This window comes from Ochotona curzoniae, unplaced genomic scaffold (genome assembly GCF_017591425.1).
Source record: "Ochotona curzoniae isolate NIBS_2020 unplaced genomic scaffold, NIBS_Ocur_1.0 scaffold_4701, whole genome shotgun sequence".
In the NCBI taxonomy this organism is placed as follows: Eukaryota; Metazoa; Chordata; class Mammalia; order Lagomorpha; family Ochotonidae; genus Ochotona; species Ochotona curzoniae.
The window spans coordinates 68,042,445-68,067,394 of NW_024467122.1; the positions used below are offsets into that span (position 1 = coordinate 68,042,445).

A 24,950-nucleotide genomic window follows, 5' to 3' on the forward strand; every position below is an offset into this window, starting at 1 on the left:
GGCCAAACTCCTTTGAACAAAAGCTACCTAATTAATATTCCTAAATTTTCAATAATGACAGCCTGGATACCTCCCTTAAAAGAATCCCCTGCAGTACACTTTGCCAAAGCATCCCAGGACCAGTACTGGAATTAATACAATGCCTGAGACATAATATATACATTGAAGAACTATCCAAAAGAATGCCATCTAGTATATGAAGCAGGAATAACAAAATTTCACTACTTAATAACTACTGAGAGATAAATCTAAGCAATGATGATCAACAATAACTACTAAGATCACAAAAAGGCAGTATGAACCTCCTGATAGACGCAAACTCCTTCTACAACAAACTATTTTTAAAAAAACCTGAATAATCTGTCAGTTTACTGAATATTGAGAACAGAAAACCATGTTAGATTATACGAGATGCAATTAGCAAAATGAAAACAGCTGGAGGGGCCCAGCACGGTGGTGCAAGTGGTTAAAGGTCCTCACCTTGCACCCAGGGATCCCATATGGGCACCAGTTCTAATCCCGGCAGCCCCGCTTCCCTTCCAGCTCCCTGCCTGTGGCCTGGGAAAGCAGTCGAGGACGGCCCAAAGCTTTGGGACCCTGCACCCGCATGGGAGACCCAGAAGAGGCTCCTGGCTTTGGATCGGCATAGTATTGGCCCGTTTCGCTCACTTGGGGAGTGAATCATTGGACGGAAGATCTTCCTCTCTGTATATCCACCTTTCCAATAAAAAATAATAAAAATAAATCTTTAAAAAAAAAAGAAAACAGCTGGAAACATGTCAAGAAAAATAGTCTGATTTCTTAGTAACGACAAAAAAAAGAATAGGGGGTAGGGAAGCCCACCAAGATTAAGTTATTTTTAAAAATATGCCAAACAATTAGAAAGTTCAGATTTTATTCAGATCCCACTTCAAACAAATAAACTATATCTACATATAAATGAGAAAAACATGAAACTTAACTACATAACTTCTTTAACATTAATTTCTTCATTTTGCTTTAAAGGCATAGAGACAGAGATCTTTTATCTGCTGATTCACTCCCCAAATAGCCACAACAGCCAAGGTTGGAGCAGCCAAAGCCAAGCACCCAGAATTCCATCCAGGTCCCCCAAGTGGGTGGCAGGAACACAAGTACTTGAGCAGCAACGCACTGCCTTCCAGGATGTGCATTAGCAAGCTCAGAGGAGCGATGTTGGAGCAAAGCTGGAGAAGACTGAAGCAAGCCTGGTGCAAATGTTGAAGCTATTCCAGACTTAGGACCTGGGGAATGAAAGCAGAATTTACTTGCCTTTCGAGAGACAGAGAAAAAGATCTTTCATCCATTGGTTCACTCTCCAAATGGCCATAATGGCTGGGATCAGGCCTGTTCAATGCCAGGAGCCAGAAGCTTCTTCCAGGTCTCCCACATAAGTGCAGGGGTCCAAGAACATGGGTCATTTGCTGCTGCTTTCCAGGTACATTACGAGGGAGCTGGATCAGAGGTGGAACAGCCAGGACTTTAACCGATACCCATACATAGAGGCAGCCTTGTCTACTATGCCACAATGCTAGGCCTTAAAATGACTATTTAAGCAAAATGCTGTTTAGGAATAAAATTACCTATTTATGTAACATACATACAATCAGGCTTAAGTAAGTGTAAATTTACCTAAGATCAAATTTTACTTATGGTTACTGTAAGCAATTATTTGACATGAATTTCACCAGCAATTCACATGTTAAACTCTCCTGGGGATGCTGAGGGGGGCCGTAACAGTCCTCCACCTGCAGCGCCAGCATCCCATAGGAGCACAGTTTGGAGTCCCAGCTGCTCTACCTCTGACATAGCTTCCTGCTTTCTCCCTGTGAAGGCAGCAACGTATGGCCTAATTGCTTGGGATCCAGCACCCATGTTGGAAACCTGAAGAGAAGTTCCTGGTTCCTGGCTTCAGATCAGCTCAGTCCAGGCCACTGAGGCCATTTGAAGAGTGAATCAGTAGATGGAAAACCTCACTCTTTGTAAATCCGTCTTTAAAATAATAAATAAATAAATCTTAAAAAAAAAACAACATTCCTACTTAAATTAACCTTAGATACAAGTTTATAAAGGACTTAACTTTTAATTATTAAATACAGCCTCTGTCACAGAAAAAACTTGCAGACAATATCGCAGAGTCATCACTGTCTTTGTAGCCCTACAGGCCTTTGGTATTTCTGGAATTTATCATCAGTGGACAAGCACTCCAGCCCATGAGCTCCCGAACAGAACTAGTTTTATCTCATATACAAAAACCCTTTCCTGCCTGCCTACTTCAAAATAAGGAGCCAAACCAACAGATGGCAAACAAAACAGAGCGGGTAATTTCACAGAGTCAGTATAAGACAGCCCATGAAAAAAATCACTGAAATTGAAAGGCATCTTAAATAGAATTTAAGGGGGAAAAATATTTAATAATTCCATAGATTTTTATAAAAACAAAGTCACATTTTGTCATTTACCAATTACTTTAAAGCTAAGTGACCTTGTGAATTTGCATCTCACTTCATTCCTTTATGTAACACATCTTAAGAAATCTGGAAGATCCTTAATATCTCAAGGGCAATTCAAATTAACAAAAACAATTCAAATTATCTTCAAAATAAATAACAGCATTTCACGACTGCAGTGTTTTTTTCCCCAGCAACCACTTACAACTCCCCACATCTCTACAGTATTCTACAATGCAACCAAAACCACCTCATAATTAACACAGCTCAACTTGTAGGAAGCTTTAATTAAAATATTAATGTAAAAGATATTGAAACAGTTTTGCTATTAGAATTGCAGCTTGAACTTAAATGGCATTTCTTTAAAATATCCAAGCTTTCGGGATAGCAAATAATTTTTAAAAACATGCTAACTGTAGCCCATTCAACATACTTTCAGAGTATGTAACTTTCCAGTCACGTATTTAAAAGATCAAGCTTTCTACACAACACAATATAGAGATGCATCACCAATACTCCAACAGGTTTACAAAGAAATAGAAAATTGTAAGCTCAGATTGCAAAACCAGAATTAGGTCATTTCTTCTAGCAAAAGGCAACTACAGGAAGATATTACTCAAGGATTCATCCCTCAGGCAACTCCCTCTCTGTTTCTGCCTCATTGAGGTGAAAAGCGTTAAAATCATTTGAGAACTGTTTACAAAAGCATTTAGTAAACTAAAAAGGTTTACACAGATATACAAGCTATTATTTCACAACTTTTCTGCCTTGGTTTAATCTTGCCCTTTAACACCACTATTCCAGGGTATAAAGTTTACTGACATTCACTTCTGAATGACAATTTACTGTTGCAAATCAGTTCCAACGAGAACTTTCACCTTCTAACATTCCTCTAAGCAAAACAGATCTAGAAAAAGGTTTGAAGAAACCAAAGCAGAGGCAGGTGTTTGACTAGCAATTAAGATACCCATATTCCACATCAGAGTGTATGGGTCTGAGTCCCAGATTCACTTCCAAGTCTAGCTTTTTAAGTGCACACCCTGAAAAAACCAAGTGATAGCTCCAGTGGTTGGATCCCTGCCATCCCAATGAGAGACACAGATTGAGTTCCCAGGTCCTCATTTTGACTGGTCCAGCCCTGGCCACTGCAGGCTTTTGGGGAGAAAACCAGCACATGAAAGCGCTCTCTGACTCACTATCCCTATCACCTTTCAAATAAATATTTATTTTCCTTTTCTTTTTTTTCTTTTTTCTTTTTTTTTTTTTTTTGGAACAGCAAAGCAATGTGTAGCTCTCAATTTTGTCTCAGTCACCGTGAATTTCTGAAAACTCACAGAATAATGTCTTCCCACATGCCACTATGAGGATAGGGTGGATTATCCAAAACCTTCACACCAATGCTGGCAATTTCTACATTCTGTTCCCCAAAAAATCCCTTTCACTTCTGAATTTTCAGTCTACATCACAAGCGGGTGTAAGAGTATTGGTATAATGTTACTATGTTAAAATGTTAAGAATATTAGTGTTAGGTGATATTAGGCCCTTTGGGGGAAAAGCCACTACTTCGCTAGGTCAGAAGGCGCCTGGACTGTGGGAAAGCTCCACTCCAGTGATAAATCTGTCTCCCTTGTTCCTTTATCTACCATCTAACCCAGGTGCAGGAAGGCAGGGGCACAGTTCCCCAGCCCAGGGACGGAGGAGCCAGGGTCGGGAGGAGCCATAAAAGACTGGAGGAGCCATAAAGACAAGGGTGTCAAGATCGGATGAGCCATAAATGATAAGTGTGGGGAATGTAAACAATAAGTGTGGGAACATAAATAATGAGTGTGAGAATGGAACAGATTGCTTGCACCTAAATTTGTTACTTTTGAGTTGACTTTTATATATGTTACAGTCAAGACGGGGTATATAATCTCCAGCCTTATGTTAAGTCAAGGGTCCGATCCACTTGGCTGGCCTGTGTGCCCCAAGTACGATCTGGCCCCAGCATGCTGGCACAATAAACTCTGTTTGCTTTTTGCATTACCAGGAAGACTCTCTGTCGTTTTCTGGGGGTTGACTAGCTCGCACCCTAATGTCTGGGCGGGGAGCTCTGGCCCGGACTCTAACACGGGCTAACCTCAAACAAGTTATTCTCTCTGCCTCAATTTCCTTATCCACACACTAAAACTTTTGCCTCAACAATATAAATATGATTTTGAAAACGCTAAGAGGAAAGTTAAGTGTTTTCACAACAAAAATGATAACGAGTCTTCATTACACATGCTTCAAAATATCATTACAGTGCACAAGAATCACAGTTTTACTTGTTGATTTAAAGTAACACATGAAATTGCCTAGATAAGGGTGCAAGCACATGCTCAGTGTTATTTAGCACTATTCCTGTAGACTTGTATTGCCCTCCACCACATCATCTTCACTAAATGACAGCAATCAATCATCATTCTCCATCACTGGTTCTTTTCAGACCCAGATAAAGCTCCTAGCTCCTGCATTCAACCTGGTCCAACTCTGGCTGTTGCAGCCATTTAGGGAATGGACCAGCAGAAAGAAGAAATTTCACTCTTTCGCTCCTTCTCTCTCTAAATTTGCCTTTCAAAAAAAGAGGTTTTTTTTTTTTTTTAATAAAAAGGGTTTCTGGGCCCGGCGTGGTGCAAGTGGTTAAGGTCCTCGCCTTGCACGCCCGGGATCCCATATGGGCGCCAGTTCTAATCCCAGCAGCCCCGCTTCCCTTCCAGCTACCTGCCTGTGGCCCGGGAAAGCAATCCAGGAGGCCCAAAGCTTTGGGACCCTGCACCCGCGTGGGAGACCCGGAAGAGGCTCCTGGCTTCGGATCGGCATAGCATCAGCCGTTGCGCTCACTTGGGGAGTGAATCATCGGACGGAAGATCTTCCTCTCTGTCTCTCCTCTCTGTATATCCGCCTTTCCAATGAAAAAACAATAAAAATAAATCTTAAAAAAAAAATGGTTTCTACATGCTACTACATTTTAAAATACCAGATAACAATGTATCCAAAAAAAAAATAAAAATGGCAATACAAGGCTTTTAGAATGAAGAAAATAACTTTCCAGAAGCAGAGCAAATATTATCACTAAATTAACCTCACTACCATTTATAATTAGAAAATGACCAAACAGTAGGTTAAACACTTGAAGCATGTACAAGAGCTGAAATCCAATTTTATTTTTATATGTTACTTAGCACACCGTATGCTCTTCATAATGTTATAAATTCTAAATTGCAACACTTCACATGTGAATAACCAACACAAAAAAATCAGTGTTGGTTAGCTAATTTGACAGTTCTCTTTAAGCTTAAAGACCAGGCAGAGGTGTAAGCACTGTGCAGATTAAGCAGCCCCCTGGATCCCCTACATCCTACATGAATATGGATTTGAGTCCTGGCCACTTCACTTCAGACTAGCTGTCTGCTATCATGCATTAAAAGACAGCAGAAGAAGGCCCAAATATGTGGGTCCTTGCTACACACGCGGAAACTTTCCAGGCTCCTGCCTTCAGCCTGATCCAGTCTTGGCTGCCCACAAGAATCACTTCAGCTAATTTAGAGACAAATTTTATTCAACACACAACTTCCCAGAGTTGTGTTCCTGGCTCATTTTGTGCCAGGGACTTTCTAGGTATTGGAACAAATCAAACATTTCTGCATCCACAGAGTTTACACTTCAGTGAAGAAGACAAATTACAAACAGATAAATAAGTAATTAAAATTCAGGAGGTATAAATGCCATAAAAAGTAAAAAAAAAAAAAAGGGGGGGGGCTGGAGCTGGCATTGTGGCACAGCACATTAAGACACATTCTGCAATGCTGGCATTTCATATAGGTGCTAGTTTGAGTCCTGGCTGCTCTGTTTCTGATCCAGCTCCATGTTAATACACCTGGGAAAGCAGTGAAATATGATCCAAGTCCACCACATAGGAGACCCAGATAAAACTGCAGGCTCTTGGGCCCAGCATGATAGCGTAGCAGTTAAAATTCCCACCCTGAATGAGCCAGGATCCCGTATGGGTGTTGATTCTAATCCCAGCAGCTGCACTTCCCATCCAGCTCCCTGCTTGTGGCCTGAAAAAGCAGCTGAGGACAGTCCCAAGCTTTGGGACCCTGCACCTGCTTGGGAGACCCGGAAGAAGCTCCTGGCTCCCGGCTTTGGATTGGCTCAGCTCTAGCCATTGCATCCACGTGGGGAGTCTGTCTCTCCTCCTCCCTATATATCTGCCTTTTCAATAAAAATAAAAAGAATAGCAGGCTCTTAGCTTGGTCAGCTCTGGCTGTTTCAGGCATTTCAAAATGAACCAGTGGTCAGAAGATTTTCTCAATCATTCAGTCTCTCTCTTTCTCCCTCCCTCTCTGCACTGCCCCCTCTCTGTGTCACTCTGCCTTTTGAATGAATAAATTAAACCAAATTTAAAAAAAAAAAACAAAATAAAAAAAAGTAAATGAGAAGACAAGTGTCAGTGAGGGTGTAGAGAAAAAGGAACATTTGCTCACTGTTAATGGAAATGTAAATTGGAACAACTATTATGGAAAAAGGGACAGAGGATCCTCACAATAAACTACCAAAGTGGGCCCGGTGCGATGGTGCAGTGGTTAAGGTCCTCGCCTTGCACGCCCGGGATCCCATATGGGCACCAGTTCTAATCCCGGCAGCCCTGCTTCCCTTCCAGCTCACTGCCTGTGGCCCGGGAAAGCAGTCCAGGACGGCCCAAAGCTTTGGGAACCTGCACCCGTGTGGGAGACCCAGAAGAGGCTCCTGGCTTTGGATTGGCATAGCATCAACCATTGCGCTCACTTGGGGAGTGAATCATCAGACAGAAGATCTTCCTCTCCGTCTCTCCTCTCTGTATATCTGCCTTTCCAATAAAAATAAATAAATCTTTACAGAAAAAAAAAAAAAAGAAAAGAAACTACCAAAGGATTCAGAAATCTCATTTCTAGATATACAACCGAAGGAAATGAAATTAGCACCTTGGCAGTTGTTCTGCCCATCCCACCCACTCCTAGCCTACCTACTCTCCCTTTTCTTGAGAGAGTATACTTTCACTTATAATAAATCTTAGTGGTTTGTTTTATTAACAAGAAGAGGTCAACGAAGATGAAGAATAAGAAAAGAAAGATATCTGCATTCCCGTGTCCACGAAAACATTCCTCACAGCAGCCAAGATACAATTACACCCTGTCTGTTAAATGGATGACTCGATAAAGGAATTATGAGATGCACACACTCACACAGACACACACAATGGACCATTACTCAGCTTTAAGAAAGAAGATCTTACCATTTAGGATGACACAGATGATCCCTCAGAAAATTACAGTAAGTCAAATAAGCCAAACACATGAAGAAAAATATAATATCTCTTAAATATAGAATCTAGAATATAGGCATGGGAGAGGAACAAATACAAAGAAAGAATGGACAGTGGTTATCAAAAGGAGGCAGGATGGCAGGCAGGTCAAAGGATACAAAGCCATGACTACACTGAATGATTAAATCTAACCATCTAAAATAAACCACTCACACTATAATGACACTACATACTGAACATTTTCTGAGTAGATTTGCTTTCACACACACAAAAGAAACCAAGATGACAGGTATGTTGGATTGCTCATATGTAGTAATCACTCTCTTTGTACATGTACATCAAGACAGCATGTCATGCACCTTAAATAACTAAACCTAACTCAAAATAAACAAGTACAGGAAACAAAGACTAAGAACAACATAAGTCAACCATTCTGCAACTTCATGGGTTTCTTTTTAAAACTAGTTCAATCAGAACTTGTTACCATGTTAGATGGGAATTTCTCCAATAGGTCTTAGTTTCCGGGCAACACTAAAATCTGATCAGATTATTCTAATTCAGAGCTCTAAACTCTCAAGTTCATCTACTTTAAGGTTGGTCTTCTACGATGGCTTAAGAGTTCAGGTCCTTCCCACACACGAGAGAAATTCGGATAGAGTCCAGCCCTGGCCTTTGTGGCCACCTGGGGAAACAGCAGATAGAAGATCCTTCTCTGATTCTCTCTACCTCTCTCTCTGTAACTCTGCCTTTCAAGCAAATAAAACAAATCTTAAAAAAAAAAAAAAAAAAAAAAAAAAAGATTGGCCTTCTTTACAAAACTAGGACAGGTTCCAGACTATTCATCAAAATAACTACCACACCAGATTGACAGTGCACACTGTGTGTACTGTTAAGGTCAGGAGCACAAAATGTGAGCCAGTAAGTACCACACCTCATGGAAATCCTAGAGAAAAGCATTCTTACACGTCCAGCTCAGGCATTTCAAAGCAGAGGCACCATTAGTCATTGCACACTAAATGCAAAAGCTTTCAGATGGGTAACTCTAGCTAGACCAGAAACTGCACTCTAATCATTCCTGCCTGTATATGATAGCATACGTATGAGTTATCAATGTAATATTAGTGAATGCCTTTTATTTCCCTTTATTATTTTTTTAAATTTTAACAGACATATATAAAAGTTGTAAATGAGTGGCCATTATGATGCAAGCAGGTAAGTTGCGCTTGGGATACCCACATCACATATCAGAATGCCAGAATTTGAATCACCTCCACTTCTAATCCAGCTTCCTGCTAATGTCTACCCTAGAAGGCAGCAGGTAATGGCTAGGAACCTACCACCCAAGTGGGAGAGCCTGAGTGCTGGGCTAGCAGCTTTGGCCTGACGTATCCCTGATTACTGCTAGCATCTGAAGAATGAACCAGCAGAATCAATCTCTCTCTCCCTTCTTCCCTCCTCTTTCCCCATCAGTATTCTGTCTTTCAAGTAAATCAATCACTTCCTAATACTTACGAGATACTACGTGATATTTCAGTACATGTTTGCATTCCACAATAGCAAATCAGGGTAAATAAATATTTATCTCTTAAAACATTTCAAAAATATACACAATCCTATCTTTCAGGAATTTTTCTTTTTTAACCAGAGAAATGTTCATTATCTGTAGCTCCCTACTGCACAATAGAACCCCAGAACTCCTTTCTACTATCTAGCTGTAACCTAGTACCCTCTGGGATGGACATAAATTGGAGTGCTGGGGTTAAGTCTGCCTATGCTTCAGATCCACTTCACCTGGGAGAGCAGATGATGCCCCAAATACTGAGCTCCTATCACCCACATGCAATTCCTGGATAGAACTCCTGGTTCCCGGCTTTTGGCTCTGGCCTGGCCCAGCCCCAGCCTTTGAGCAATTGGGGAGTAAACTAGTGGATGGAAAATCTCTGATTCTTCCTCCATTTCTATCACACTTTGTTTCAAATAAAATACACAAACTTTTTTTTAAAAGAAAGTACCCATCAATGAACCTTTCCTCATCTGTGCTTTTTCTGTAAAAGACAGCCACGAAGAGAGAGGTATTTCTCAGCTGCTGGTTCTGTCTCTCAATAACAACAGACACGTTGGGCCAAGTTGAGGCCAAGAGCCCAGAACTCCAGGAAGGTCTCCCTTTTGGGTAGCAGGGACCCAAGCACTTGAGTCATCACTTGTCACTTCCTAGGGTCTGCATTAGCAGAAGGTGGAGTCAGTCAGGACTCCAACGAAGTCTGACACAGGATGTTAGAGTCCCAAGCCGTGGGTTACCCACCGTGCCAAATGCCTTTGATTTTCAAGCCCTAAGCACCTGCCGGGCCCAACGCGACAGCATAGTGGTTAAAGTCCTTGCCTTGCACACGCCCGGAATCCCATATGGGCACCAGTTCTAATCCCAGTGACCGTGCTTCCCATCCAGCTCCTGCCTGTGGCCTGGGAAAGCAGTCAAGGACTGCCCAAAGCTTTGGGACCCTGCACCCACATCGGAGACCTGGAGGAGGTTCCTGGCTCTTGGCTTCAGATCGGCACAGCACCAGCCGTTGCGGTCACTTGGAGAGTGAACCATCGGATGAACGATCTTCCTCTCTGTTTCTCCTCCTCTCTGTATATCTGACTTTGCGCTAAAAATAAATAAATCTTTAAAAAAGAAGAAAAGAACCTTCAAACCACACGCTTTAAGTACCTTTCTACAAAGGGCCACTGGAATGAACATACAGCATTTTTACTCATCATTTAATCTCTGGCAAAAATAAAAAGTATAACAACACATTCTATTGGTGAGACTGTGGGGGAAAAAAAAAAAACAAGTGTTCTCATATATTACTAGCAGGAATGCAAACTGGTCCAGCACTTGGTGGAGAAGTTTTTGCAATAGTTAGAAAAACTATACGTGCACTTAAACCCTGACCTAACAATCACATATACCACTAACAATACAAAAATATGCATAGGTCATCCACAGCACAACATTCACAAATGCAAAATACAGAAAACCACCTAAAAGTTTAGTAAGTTGAGATATATCTACACATTTGCTGGTATTATGGAGTACAAACAACTAAAAAATAGAATGAAGAATATGTGATTGTATTTTCAGAAGAATGAACTTCAACTACATTCTTCTAGTTTAAAAAAAAAGGAGGGGAACAGGAAAACAGGTGGCAGTTACTCAAAAGTTAAACAGTAATCATATGACCCAGCAATTCCATTCCTAGGTACGTGCCTAGGAGAATAGAAAACGTATGTACACACACACACACACAAATTGTAAGTGAATGCTCATAGCATCATTATTCATAACACTCAGTAAGTAGAAAACCAAATGTTTATCAATTGACACATGAACAAAATGTGATATAGCCACATAAAATATCAAACCACTGTTAAAGAAGGAATGAAATACTGATACTTCTTATAAACTAAATAACTTAATAACTTTCGGAAAAATTATGTGAAATGAAAGAAACCAGATATCAAAAGGACACATCTGTGGGCATGTTGCAATAGTCTAGTGGCTAAAATCCTCACCTTGCAAGTGCCAGGATCCCATTTGGGCGCCAGTTCATACCCCGGCTGCTCCATTTCCCATCCAGCTCCCTGCTTGTGGCCTGGGAAAGCAGTAGAGTATGGCCCAAAGCCTGTACCCACATGGGAGACCAGGAAGAAGCTCCAGGCTCCTGACTTCGGGTCAGCTCAGCTCCAGCCACTTGAGGAATGAATTAGCGGATGGAATATTTTTCTGTCTCTCCTTCTCTCTGTAAATCTGCCTTTCCAACAAAAATAATTTTTAAAAAACACATTTGATATGATTCCACTTATATACAGAATAAATCCATACAGAAAGTAAACTGATAAGGAGATACAGGAAATGACTGCTAATGGAGACAGTTTCTTTTGGGGGTGATCAAAACGTCCTGGAATTAGATAGTAGTGATGGTTACACAATTTAGTTAATATACTAAAAACAGCTAAAATACATTCTTTAAGAAAGAGATTTTGGAGACCAACGTCATGGTGCAGCACATTAAGCCACCACCTGTGAGTGGGGCAACCCACGTGAGTACCGGGTCAAGTCCTGACTACTCCGACTTCCAATCTGGTTCCCTGCTTGCACCTGGGAAAGCAGAAGAGTGCTGAGGAACTTGGCCCCTTAAACCCACATGGGATACCCAGATGAAGTTCCTGGCTCCAGCCTGACTCAGCCCTGGCTATTGTGGCCATTTAGGTAATGAACCAGCAGATGAAAGATCTCTCCCTCTCTCTAACTCTGCCTTTCAGATAAGAGCAATCAGGATTGAGAGAAAGTCAAAATGGAACACAAGTAACAACAAATGAATCTAACTGCACTACATATGAATAAATAACATAACTAGAATAAAACGAGTGGGTAGAAAATAACTAACCTTAGAAAACAGTATTTTAGTTAGATACTATCAAGCTAAACACTTCATACGTATACTGTAACAAATTATTTTTCACAAGGTTTTGGCCAGCAATATGTAACTTCTTGATGTACAGTAAAAGCAAACAAATGAGTCAGTATATTATAAACAATATCAGTCAGGTTTATGTCACAGAAAGAAGTTATAAATAAGGAAATGAGAAGGATTAAGATGAACCTTATGGTATTGGATAACCAGATCTTGAATTTTAACCACTATTCTCCAATAAAGGCTTAGCCTTCCTTGGAGCAATGACTGACTCCAGGACTGGGGCAGGGAGACGTATGAGCTTGGAGAGTCTGTGGAGCAGGATATAAGGAAGTTCTTGAAAACTGATGAATTCCAATCTTAAGCCTGGCATGATATCCTAGTAGCTAAAGTCCTTTGCTTTGCGCATGCCAAGATCCTATATGGGGGCCAGTTCCTGTCCCTGCTGTTTCACTTCCCATCCAGCTCCCTGCTTACAGCTCGGGAAAGCAGTCAAGGACGGCCCAAGGCCTTGGGACCCTGCACCCGCATGGGAGACCTGGAGGAAGCTTCTGGCTCCTGGCTGCAGATGGGCTCAGCTCCAGCCATTGCTGCCACTTGGGGAATGAAACAACAACATAGAAAATCTCTCTCTCCTGCTCTCTGTAAATCAGAGATTTAAAAATAAATAAATAAATACATCTTTAAAAAAGACAAGAAAAGAAAATGATGAATTCCAACCTAAAATGGCTCCCAAGGATAAAGCTGAACAATATGAAGCAACAAAATACAATACTAAGGCATCCCACATGGGCACTGGTCTGAATCCCAACTGCTCCAGCTCCAATCCCTGCTAATGTGCCTGGGAACGCATCAGAAGATGACCCAAGTTCCTGGGCTCCTGCCACTCACATGGAAGACCAGGAAGAAGCTGCTGAGTCTCTGCTTCAACCTGACCAAGCTTAGGCCTCTGTGGCCATTTGGAATATTGAACCAGCACATGGAAGAGCTGTCTCTCTCCCTGCAACTCTGCCTTTCAAATAAATATTTTTTTAAAGTACTGAATTATGACCCACACAATAAAATAAAAATACCCATGAGGACATCCTGATAGAAATAACAAAAGGACATCTCACCCTTGCAGAAGAATTCCAATTAAGCATAGAAGAAATAAGGGAAACACAAAATCCCCATAGGTAATCAGCACAGTAATAACTGTTGCAGACAGGTTCCACTAATGATACTGAACTCGGCCAGGGAAAGTCTGAGGTTGGAAACAACGTAACTGCAAAACTGCGGCAGTCTCCAAGTACCTGCTCTGAGGAGAACAGTAACTTTATAGCAGGGAGCCCAACAAAGTGTCCAGGCTAAAACACCACTAGCAATAAAACAGAACATCTTGAATCCCCAAAACAATGCAGTGAGAAGGACATTTCTGTAGTTTTCTTACAAAGTATGCATAACCTCAATTTAATCACAAGAAGAAAAAAAAAGACAATTCCACAATGAGAGAAATTTCCACAAAATAACCAACTGGTATTCATCAAATTCTCAAAGTCATTTAAAAAGAGGTGGGGGAAAAGACTGAAGAACTGATAGAGATTGGTGAAGATTTTAAAAAAAACACACACAACTAAATGTAATACAGATTAAGTCCGGGAACAAATATATGTGCAGGGAGGAGGTGGAAATTGGTGAAATTCAAATAAAATATCCTTGTTTTGATCACTGCACTCTGATTATGTGCATAATGGTCATTAGGGAATGTGAGTTAAAAGTATATAAGAACTGCACTGAAAACAGCATTGTGGTGTAGCAGAAGAAGCCACTACCTGCAGTGTGAACATCCCATATCAGTGCTAGTGTAAGCCCCAGCTGCTCAACTTTTGATCAGTGGATCCATCTGGGAAAGCAGCAGCAGATGTACCAAGTGCTTGGGGCCTTGCACCCACGTGGGAGACTGGGATAAAGTTTTTGACCATTTGGGGAGTGAAGCAGTGGATGAAAACCTCTCTCTCTCTTCCCCACCCTCCCTCTGCCTTTCTCTCTGCCTTTCAATATATAAACAAAATAAATATTTCTTTTAAAAAGGAACTCTGGGGCCCAACGCGGTGGCGAAAGTGGTTAAGGTCCTCGCCTTGCACGCCCGGGATCCCATATGGACACCGGTTCTAATCCTGGCAGCCCCTCTTCCCTTCCAGCTCCCTGCTGGTGGCCTGGGAAAGCAGTCGAGGACGGCCCAAAGCTTTGGGACCCTGCACCCGCGTGGGAGACCCAGAAGAGGCTCCTGGCTTCGGATCGCATAGCATTGGCCGTTGCGCTCACTTGGGGAGTGAATCATCGGACGGAAGATCTTCCTCTCTGTCTCTCCTCTCTGTATATCTGCCTTTCCAATAAAAATAAAATAAATCTTTAAAAAAAAAAAAGGAACTCTGTGCTATCTTTGCAACTTCTCTACAAACCTATTACTTAAAAATAAGCCACCAAAGTTCAAGTGAAATCCACCAAAGGTTCATCTGACACCATTCATATTTCTTTGTTCAGAAACATCATCTGAAATTTAATATGTCCATTAATCTATAGGTCTCAGAAAACAATAGTGAAATGAAAATCATAAAAATTAGATCTGCCATCTAGTAAGTTGCCTATGCATGCTCCCTTACTACCCATTTTTTAGTTTTTTTTAAAAGCTAATTTATGTGACTTTCCTAGATTTGCAAACTTTTTAAACAACTTGACCAATTTTTGTTTTCAATGTCATAGCCATCTGTAACATGTTCTCATAACAATGCATTTCATTTATCTGTCAAGTCAGTTTTATTTACAATTAAAGAAATTGTCTTCAATAGATCACAGTAAGTTTGGTACATGTTATTATATAATAGGCCAATTATAAAATTCAATTTTTGATCCACAGTCTGCTTATATCCTAACACAATTTTTCCTCACATCCCAAACCACAGTATTATCATTGTTATTTTAAAAATTAGCTGTTTAATGTAACTGGTCACTCACTCTTTTTCTTTTCCTATTTCAAATGTTAAAAAACATTTAGCCTTATGTTTTTCAGAAAAATATTTTAGTTATTAAAATTGATGTAGCATTTATTCTACATCCTCTACTAACCAATCCAACCCAATCAACAACACATTCTCCAAAATCCTTTAAAGCAAATGAGATTTTCAGGAGACGTCCATCTATGTTAAGAAGTAGATTAAGTGACCCATTTACATTTGCTTTCTTTTCCATGAACCACCAAAGATGCCTGCACTAGAAATGAAATACATGGCCAGCAACTGTACAGATAAGTGTCACATGCAAAAGGCATGACTGGAAATTTAAGAAGCAAAGTGATAGGAACCCTAGGGAAAGCAAAATTCATAAACGTTTAGAATTACCAGAGGCCTAAATAGGCCATTTAATCCACTCCAATGACAACAACCCCAGACAGATGACAATCTATCCTATTTTTAAAAGCCTCCAGATTTCCAACCCCCTAGATATCTCACTTGCCACGCTATCCTGCCAAGTGATTTGGGGAAAATATCATCATTGTTTTCTGCCCCACCTAAATTGGTTTTTTTCCCTCAATTGTTATAATAACACACTTGAACACACTTTCAAGATACACAAATGCATATCAATGTATACATATGTGCACGTGTAGGTATATATGCATAACACAAACACTTAGCACAATCATTTTTGCTTGTTATAAACACAAGCTATGGGAACACAGCTCATCAAAGGCACAGTCCCCTCCCACTCGAACCACAAGGAGCACTATGAAACAATGTCACAGAACAATATGGACATACAAATAACCACCGGAAGATCAGTTTTATAAAACCTGAAGATTCACAGAGTTCCCCCTACACACTCATCAGTTTCTTTGTTTTCCACAATTCTGTGCATCTTTGACCACTAGCAGCGTTTTTAAGATACACATGTATGAGATCTAAATCGATCATTCCTCAGGGTTGGATTTCTCTACATGGAGAACCATTCAGAAAGAAGAGCCAAAGAACGAGATAGCAAAGACATAGGTCCAGGCCAGTGACAATGAACAAGCAACTAGTTTTAATCAAGCAGGCCCAAGAAATGATTCAGGTAAAATAAATCCTTTTTGGAACATACATAGAATGGGGAAGTCTCACACAAGAATGAGGCAGTACCGGGTGGGAGAGGGAGGAGAATTAGTGTTTATTAGGAAATATATCAAAATGTTCACCGTGAAATGCCATCCCTGGAGACAGAAAGACAAAGATGGGCTAGTTGGTTCACATTCATTATTCCTTAACGTTAAAATGTTCATATGTTCACGGCATGGACTTATTTAAAAAAAAAAAAAACCTAAGCTATTCCACAGCTAAGACGGACAGCATGTGTTTTTACGTAACCTCCCGGGAGAGCCGGCACCAGCTATTGCTCTCCTCCTGTAGATCCTCCCTGGAACCTGCTGCCCATCGCCTCAAAGATTTCATCATTTTCCTGGGGACAGCTCCCGACACCATCATCCTTGCCTTCATCTCACCCCAGAGCTTCCAGAATGCGCCCGGGTCTCCCTCCCCAACCTTCCCTACCCCCTTCACCCAGTAGCAAAGGGCATTTCTACATTGTTATTTTGTTACTTGATCGGGAATGGAGAAAGGGTTTTTACCAGATGATGTGCTGCCCCCGCCCAAAGGCAGAGGCGAGGAGGAGACACACCGTCCCCAGCCTCCTATCCCTGCAGCACCCGGGACGCGGCTCTCCCCGGAGCCCGAGAGTCCAGCCGCCGCCGTGGGCCCCCTCGACCTCAGGCCCGAGCCCCCCGGCCCAGGGCGGGGCGCTCGTTAGCGAATAAAGGGCGCAGTCGGAGCCGCGACCCCACAGAGGGGCTGCGGGGCTGCGGACGGAGGGGCGGGTCCCTCGGCCCTCTCCGGCCGCCCGGCTCGGCTCCGCACGCGGCTCCGCACACTCGTCCGAGGGGCGGCAGGCCTCGGGGGTGGCCAGCGATCCCGCACCGCGTCAGGCAGATTCCCTCGGGCCTCTCCCCGCCCGGCCGCCCACCCGGGGACCCCAGCAGCCCCGCGCGGCGGCAGCCCCGGAACGGCCTTGCCCGGCCGAGCGCCCGTTCACACACACAGGAGACCCTGACGGACAGGCGAGGAGGCGTTACCGTACGCGGCCCCGGTGCTAGCGGTGGTAGCGCGCGGCGCTGGCGACCCGAGCCCGGCTTCAGCAGTGGCTACAGCGGCCGTGTCCTTTCTTTTTATTTATTTATTTTTTTTCTTTTTGCTGCAGCGGCAGCGACTTGTCAAAGGGAAAGACGTAAAAGGCGGCGGTGGTGGCGGCGGCGGCGGCAGCAGCACCAGCGGCAGGCGAGTCTCGCGGGATTTGGACGGAACTCTCGCGCGGTCTGGAGGCCTCTTCCCCACCCCCACTCCCGCCCCGCAGCTGGGCCGGGTTAGAGACGAGAGAGAAAAAGGAACCGGGGGCCGGCAGCGAGCCTGCGGGCAGAGGAGAGGGGAAGGCGGCTCGAGGGCGGAAGCACGCCTGGGCTCTGGGGCCGCTTACCCCTGAGTCCTCGTCGGAGCCGGACAGTCCTGGCCTTCGGGCCCGCGGGAGCGGGAAGCCGCTGACAGGGACGCCGTCGTGGGCGGTTGATATAGAGACCCGGGAGGCGCGGGAGCCGGCCGGCCAGCCGGCGCGCCCCGTCTTCCTCGCGGTCGGTAGGGAAGACTCCCTCACATACACACACACACAGCGTCAGGCGTAGGGCTTTAGGGGTGACACTTGTGGCCCCAGTGACCACACCCCTTTATCGCCGACGCGCCCCTGCGCTCCGCGCGCTTTATCGCCCAGCACAGCGGGCCCCAGCCCTCTGACGGGTCAGCTACAGCTGCGCCTCGGTGGCTCGCTTGCCCGACTTTCACCTGCTTCTGTGCCGGGCCCCGGAAGCCGACTGCTCTTGCAATGGCTTACGTCCTTGTTCAGGACTCCTTCCCCTACGGCAAGGCCCCTGGAGAGGACGGACACCGACTGGGTTGGTCAAGTTGCTAAATGGCAGCCCCTGTCTCCATCTTCCTCCAAAGTACCTGTTTTTGACTCCTGGACTCCCTTTACGGTGTCCTAGTGTCTTTTAAAATATCCTGCTGGGCACCAGTTAATGTGTAACTGAGGATCAAAAAAAAAAAAAAGTGCCAGAAATGCGCAGTCTTGCCGTTTTGTGTCACTGATGAGGAAGAAAAAAAATGTCTGTTGTTAAATTGAAGGGGTAGGGGTGGGTGTGTGTGTGTGTGTGTGTGTGTGTGTCCTCTGGGAAGCAGTTTAGTTTCACTCTGCAGACACTGTTGAAAATTCTGGAAGCCCGATAAGTGTGTGATACTTTGGGCAAGGTATCTGACCTCTCTGAACTTAAGTTCTTTATCTATAGATTTAGGATATCAACGTTTCTCCAAGGAATAAAAAATATATGTAAAACTAGTGGCACATAATAAATACTCCCAGTAATCGGTCTTCGTGTGTAACTTTTAAACTTCCCTGTGTAACTATGTATGTTTCTGCTTAACTATTTGGGAAGAAGTAGATACATGTGGGATTGCTACTACATTATGATCTGAGTACTGCGTGAGTAGCTGGTTCGGAACCAACAGATTCCTGTGTCATCATTGTCACTGGCTGATGATGGTCAGGCCACTCACAAACATCCATGGCACTCCATCTTCCTTAGATTTGCAAAACAATACTGCTTTTTGTCCTTTCTCCTTTAAGAAAGAACTCTGCTTTACAGACTAAGAGATTCCTTCCTTGGTCCAATCTCCTTAACTTCCATCCTTAAGGATCTGTGGGCAGGGGAATTGAATAAAATTGATTCCAATGGTATGCAATTGCCAAATACAGGGTGCTTCAAAAAATTCATGGAAAATGCATATTGCTGGAGGCGGGGTAGGAAACTATACTTGAATTTCAATATTTTTTTGCACCAAAATAAATAACATTGAATTCCTTTTTCCCACAAACTTTTCAAAGCCCTCCTGTACCATTAGTGACAGCGCACATGCCCTAAGTACTTTTCCCTTACCTCCTCTGTATCACCTTCACCCAAAACACTCCATCCACAAAGCACCATGGCCTTGTCGGCAGCACCTCTGCCCCATCAGTTCATTTTCTCCAGAGGAATCTGTTGGAGACAGGAGGAAGAGTTGAGGCAGAGGCCCCAAGGGTCCTGTTAGCAGCATATCCTAGCCATGCCAGTCAAGCACATCTCCCCTTGCACGCACCACCACAACACAGCACATTCCACACCCACACACCGCAAACAGGAGTTTTCAGGCAGATGATCCAGAGAAATTCGAGAACATATGCTTTTCCTCTTTCTTCTGCATCTAAGGAGGAGACACAGAGCTCCCAAATAGGCCTATGTCAGAAATGAAAGGAACAGAGGAGTAAGTGCGGAGGCAGAGCAGGGAGGGGTGTGAAGGACTCCTAGAAGAAGTTAGTTTTGTCCTTGGCACTTGGCCCAGGAAGCAAACCGTTCTGAAGACAGAAAAGAACTCCAGAACAGGAATCCACACAAGGGGTTCCTGGTGTCTCCTAAAGTTGCAGCTATGTGCCTTTGCGTGATACACCAGTCTGAGCTCAGTCACACTTCTCTGAGAAGGGGCAACAGTGGGCTTCCTGCTGATCTCCAAGTATCAGGAAAATCAACACATGAAAATGCCTTGTAAGATGAAAATGCCTTATACATGTGAGGTATACTAAGGGCAGTGGTAATCAAAAGAGCCTGGATACTGGCACAAAAATACCTGAAAATCAAGGCAACAGATTAGAAATCCCAGAGGTAAACCCATACATATGTAACCAAGCAATTTTTAACAAGAGAACCAAAATCAACACAGGGAGAAAGCATCATGTCTTTAACAAGCAATGCCAGGAAAATTGGATACATGCTTACAGAAGTAAGAAACAAAACCATTTTACACAAAAATCAACTCTAAATGTATCAAGGATTTAAACATTTGACCTGACACTGTTAAAGTGCTAAAGGAAAACATTGAAAACATCATGAACACCCTGCAAGACATAACCATAGGCAATGACTTCTTAGAGAAGACACCCACCCCACGGCACAGGCAATTGAAGCAAAATTGAACAAATGAGATTACATAAAGCTTAAGAAGCTTCCATACTGCCAGGGAAATGGTCAGTAAAGTGAAGAGACAACCAAAAAAATGCAAGAAAACATTTGCAAACTGCACAACAGAAAGATTTACAAAGATTTACAGAAGATTTATGAAGAACTCTAGAAACTCAACAACAACAAAACAAACCAGTTAGAAATGAACAAATCACATTAACAGACATTTTTCAAGCAATGAAATTCAAAGGGCTAATAGACACATGAAAAAAATGCTCAGTTTCTCTAGCAATCAAAGAAGTACAAATAAAAACTATAGTGAGGTTTCACCGAACTCCAGTGAGAATGGCCTACATACAGAAATCAGCAAGAGTTACCGGTGACAATGTAAGAGAAAAGGTTCCCTAATCCACTGTTAGTGGGAATGTAATCTAGTACAACCACTGTGGAAATCAGTATGGAGAATCCTCAGACAGCTGAAAATCCTTGGGAATATATCAATCGAATCCTTGGGAATCCACTCCTTGGGAATATATCAATCAAAATGAAATCTGCACTCATTCAAGAGTGACCTGCAACCCTGTGTTTTTAGCAGCACAATTCAAAAGAGCTAAGACATGGAAACAACTCAGAGGCTCATCAACAAAGCAATGGATTTAGAAATATGGTACAGCGCCCAGCACAGTAGCCTAGTGGCTGAATCTTCACATTGCATCTGCCAGGATCCCATATAGATGCCAGTTAATGTCCCACCTGCTCCACTTCCCATCCAGCTCCCTGCTTGTGGCCTGGGAAAGCAGTCTAGGATGACGCAAAACCTTGGGACCCTACACCCGTGTGGGAGACCTAGAAGAAGCTCCTAGTTTCTGACTTCAGTCAGCTCAGCTCTGGCCCCTTGGGGAGTAAACCAGCAGACCAAAGATCTTTCTCTCTGTATCTCCTCCTCTCTGTAGATCTGCTTTTCCAATAAAAATAAATACATTTTCTGAAAAAATGTGGTACATTTACTCAATGGAATACTATTCAGCCCTACAAAGGATGAACTCTTACCATTTGCAACAAAATGGACCTAACTAGAAACTATCACGCTTAATGAAATAATCCAGTCTGAAAAGGACAAATAGCATATGTCCTCTATGATATGCAACAATGCACAAACACACACACGTATGTATCTCTACAAAGAGATAACCTATTGGGATGTTAACATACTGGAAACTAATTGATGTGTGCATCTCCCAAACGTAGGATTCCCATTATTATTTTCAATTATGCTTTTATGTTACATTTCTTTATTTTCTTCCTTTTATGACACTTTCCATGTTATGGTACATTTATATTTCAGAAAGTTAAGCTTCAAATTGTGAAATGAATAACTGCCATTGAATGTTTATATGGTTACAGATAGTAAGAGGGGGATACAGAGAGTAGGAGGGGGAAAGTTCCGGGATCGGGGGAGGGGGTGGGTGGGAAGAGATGATCTCCTATGTGTATAAAGCTGTATTGTAGAGAAAAAATAAATCTCTTTGAAAACTAAATTATAGGGGCCCGATGCAATAGCATAATGGTTGAAGTCCTTGCTTTGCACACACAGGGATCCCATATGGTCGCCGGTTCTAATCCCAGCGGCCCCACTTCCCATCCAGCTCCCTGCTTGTGGCCTAGGAAAGCAGTTGAGGATGGCCCAAACCCTTGGAACCCTGCACCCGTGTGGGAGACCCAGAAGAGCTCCTGGCTCCTGGCTCCTGGCTTTGGATTGGCTCAGCTCCAGCTGTTGCGGCCACTTGGGGAGTGAACCATTGGATGGAAGATCTTCCTCTGTCTTTCCTCCTCTCTGTATATCTGCCTTTCCAATAAAAATAAATAAATCTTTAAAAAAAAAATAAATTACAGACACCTACATATATAAATATCAAGCAATGTGAAGTATCATTAATTTATTCACTTGACAGACCTTTTTGAGTGCTCATTATAACAAGCCAGGAATAGGGCAAGACACTGAAAACACCACTGAACAGGCTCTGCACTAAAGAAGTTTCTGTTCTGATAGAAGGAGATAGGGAAGAAAACAATGCCGTCTGAGGATACTGTAAGAGCTAAGGGCATACAGGGAGGAAGTGAGCAAGAAGGGCAAAGAGAGCTGAGTGGTTTTTTGGAAGAAGTTTTAGGGTACCACACATTCATGAGTATCCAACTCATTCCATGATGAGTGAATCCTAAATCACCCCCAAACTAATTTCAATAAATTGTTCTTATGGATTCTGAATTCTGCTTTGTTCTAATAAAATTCACATCTCCTGAACCAATAGAAAAGAGTCTTTGATGTGGAATCATCTATACTCATTACCTTGGAGTTATATATTATATTAGTGCTATCTAGAAACATTTCATGATTACAGCTTGACTTAGCACACGAGAAAGCAAGAGCAGATCCCATCTCGCATACGATAGTTTCCCCATTCAGTCTTTCTGATCCAGCTAATGTGGTAGATCAGAGCCCAAAATGTATCTCCAAAGCATGATAACATTATCTTAATTTTATTTATGGTCTGTTTATATGCTTCTTCATTAAAAAAAAAAAAAGACTTGGAGGAGGTATTCTTCAGCCTAGCAGCTAGACCAATTAAGTCACCTGCAGTCTGTGTCAGGGTACCTGCATTCAACTCCTGGCTCATTTCAGCTTCCTGGTGTAGACCACAGGAGACAGTGGGATGGCTGAAGGGCTTGGGTACCTGCCATCCACATGAGACATCTGGATTGAGCGTTCAGCTTCTGCCTTCAGCCTCCCAGGACTGTGGTAGGCATTTAGGGAATAAACCAGCATAAAGGAGATATTCTATCTGTGTCTGTCTCTTTGCCTCCCAAATACATTAAAAATCTTTTTAAAATATCAGTATAACTCTCCATGCTATTCTTAATTGTATTTCTCACAAAGAAACTTCAAGGAAGCATATGTATCAGATAATCCCTTCTTGAATGTATTGAGTGCCTACTATGTTTAAGACATTGAGGAGGGTGTGGAACCATGGCCTAGCAGCTAAAGTCCTCACCTTGAACACGCTGGGATCCCATATGGGCACCAGTTCTATTCCCAGTACTCTGCTTCCCTTCCCTGCTTGTGCCCTGGCAAAGCAGTTGAGGATGGCCCAAAGCCTTGGGACCCTACACCCGTGTGGGAGACCCAGAAAGAAGTTCCTGGCTCCTGGATTCATATTGGCTCAGCACTGACCATGACAGTCACTTGGGAAGTGAATCAACAGACGGAAGATCTTCCTCTCTGTCTCTACTCCGCTGTATTTCTGACTTCGCAATAAAAATTTTAAAAATTTAAACAGAAAAAACACTGAGGTCAGGCTGATGCTATGACACAGTGGATTAAACCAAGCCTGAAGCATTCGCATCTCGTATGTGCACTGGTTTGAATCCCAGCTGTTGCACATCCATTCCAGCTCCCTTCTAATTCACCTGGGAAAGCAGCAAAAGATGGCAAGGTACTTGGGCCCCAAATGGGAGACTTGAAAGAAGTTCTTGGCTTCAGTCTGATCCAGCCCTAGATCTTTGTTACTGTTGGATGAGCAAAATTGTAGTCTTAGGTGCCCAACTTGTAGAACTTCTTTCTAGTACTACTCTTCCAGAGCAGGATATCAAAGAGTAAATTGTTTATTATGATTTGATATTTATACATGAATGATAAGAATTTGACTAGGTCCTCTTGGATAAACACTTCATAGTATTTTTACAACTATTGCAATTTTGTCTTAGTACAAGTAAAATTTGAAATTGGCCAAACCCAAGGAGCAATTAAAATTAATTTTCGATGACAAAAAATTTACACATGGGGCCAACACCATAGGTTAAACCTCCACCTGCAGGGCTAACATCCTATGTGAGTACCAGTTTGAGTCCTAGCTGTTCCACTTTTGGTCTAGCTCCTTGCTAATAGCCTGAGCATAAGGATGGAACAAATCCTCGGGTCTCTGCGCCAATGTGGGAGATCCAGATGAAGCTTCTGACTTCTAGCTTTGAATCAACTCAGCATTGGCCATTGCAGCCGTTTGCGGAATGAATCAGCAAATGGAAGAGCCTCTCTCTCTCTCTCTCTCTCTCTCTCTCTCTCTCTCTCAGCAACTTTGCCTTTCAGATGAAAACAAAATGAATCTTTTAAGAAGTGCGCAAGAAAAACAGCTATCAAGGAGAAATAATATGATACAAACTAAAAGATGCAGAAAAGACAGTATTCCCAGAATACAGAAAAGAATTAGATTGCTCAATAGAAAGAAGTTTATCCAGATGGAATGAGAGGGGGAACTGACAGGTAAACAGGAAAAGTCACACATTCTTATAACAATGTATCCATAAACCACTAAGGTGGGCCACAAAAGTTACTTAGAATTTGTGTTAAATGTATTTACAAATAAGAACACATTCCTTATCTCCATTCTTACTAATGCATAATTCATCTGCTGAAGAGGTTTGTAGGGAAGTAGGATTGCTAAAAATAAGTTTGTTTTAGAATAGAATTCTTTCTTGATAAATGCAAACTTTAGGGCCCAGCACAATAGCCTAGTGGCTAAAGTCTGCTTGCACGGGCCAGGATC

The 24,950-nt window shown here is 42.6% G+C and overlaps 1 protein-coding gene across 10 annotated transcripts in view; it reads right to left on the reverse strand.

Annotated features, from left to right (window-relative positions):
• Positions 1-18,125, reverse strand: part of HERC1 (HECT and RLD domain containing E3 ubiquitin protein ligase family member 1) — a 183,515-nt gene extending 165,390 nt beyond the window's left edge. For 7 of the 10 annotated variants that reach the window (XM_040970101.1, XM_040970099.1, XM_040970095.1 and 4 more), the window contains exon 1: positions 17,392-17,573. The gene's annotated coding sequence lies outside the window, so the exon portion shown is untranslated. Of the gene's footprint in view, positions 1-17,391; positions 17,574-17,789 lie in introns of those variants that run through there. The other 3 variants (XM_040970102.1, XM_040970093.1, XM_040970094.1) reach the window with 2 other exon arrangements.
• Positions 18,126-24,950: the final 6,825 nt, after the last annotated feature.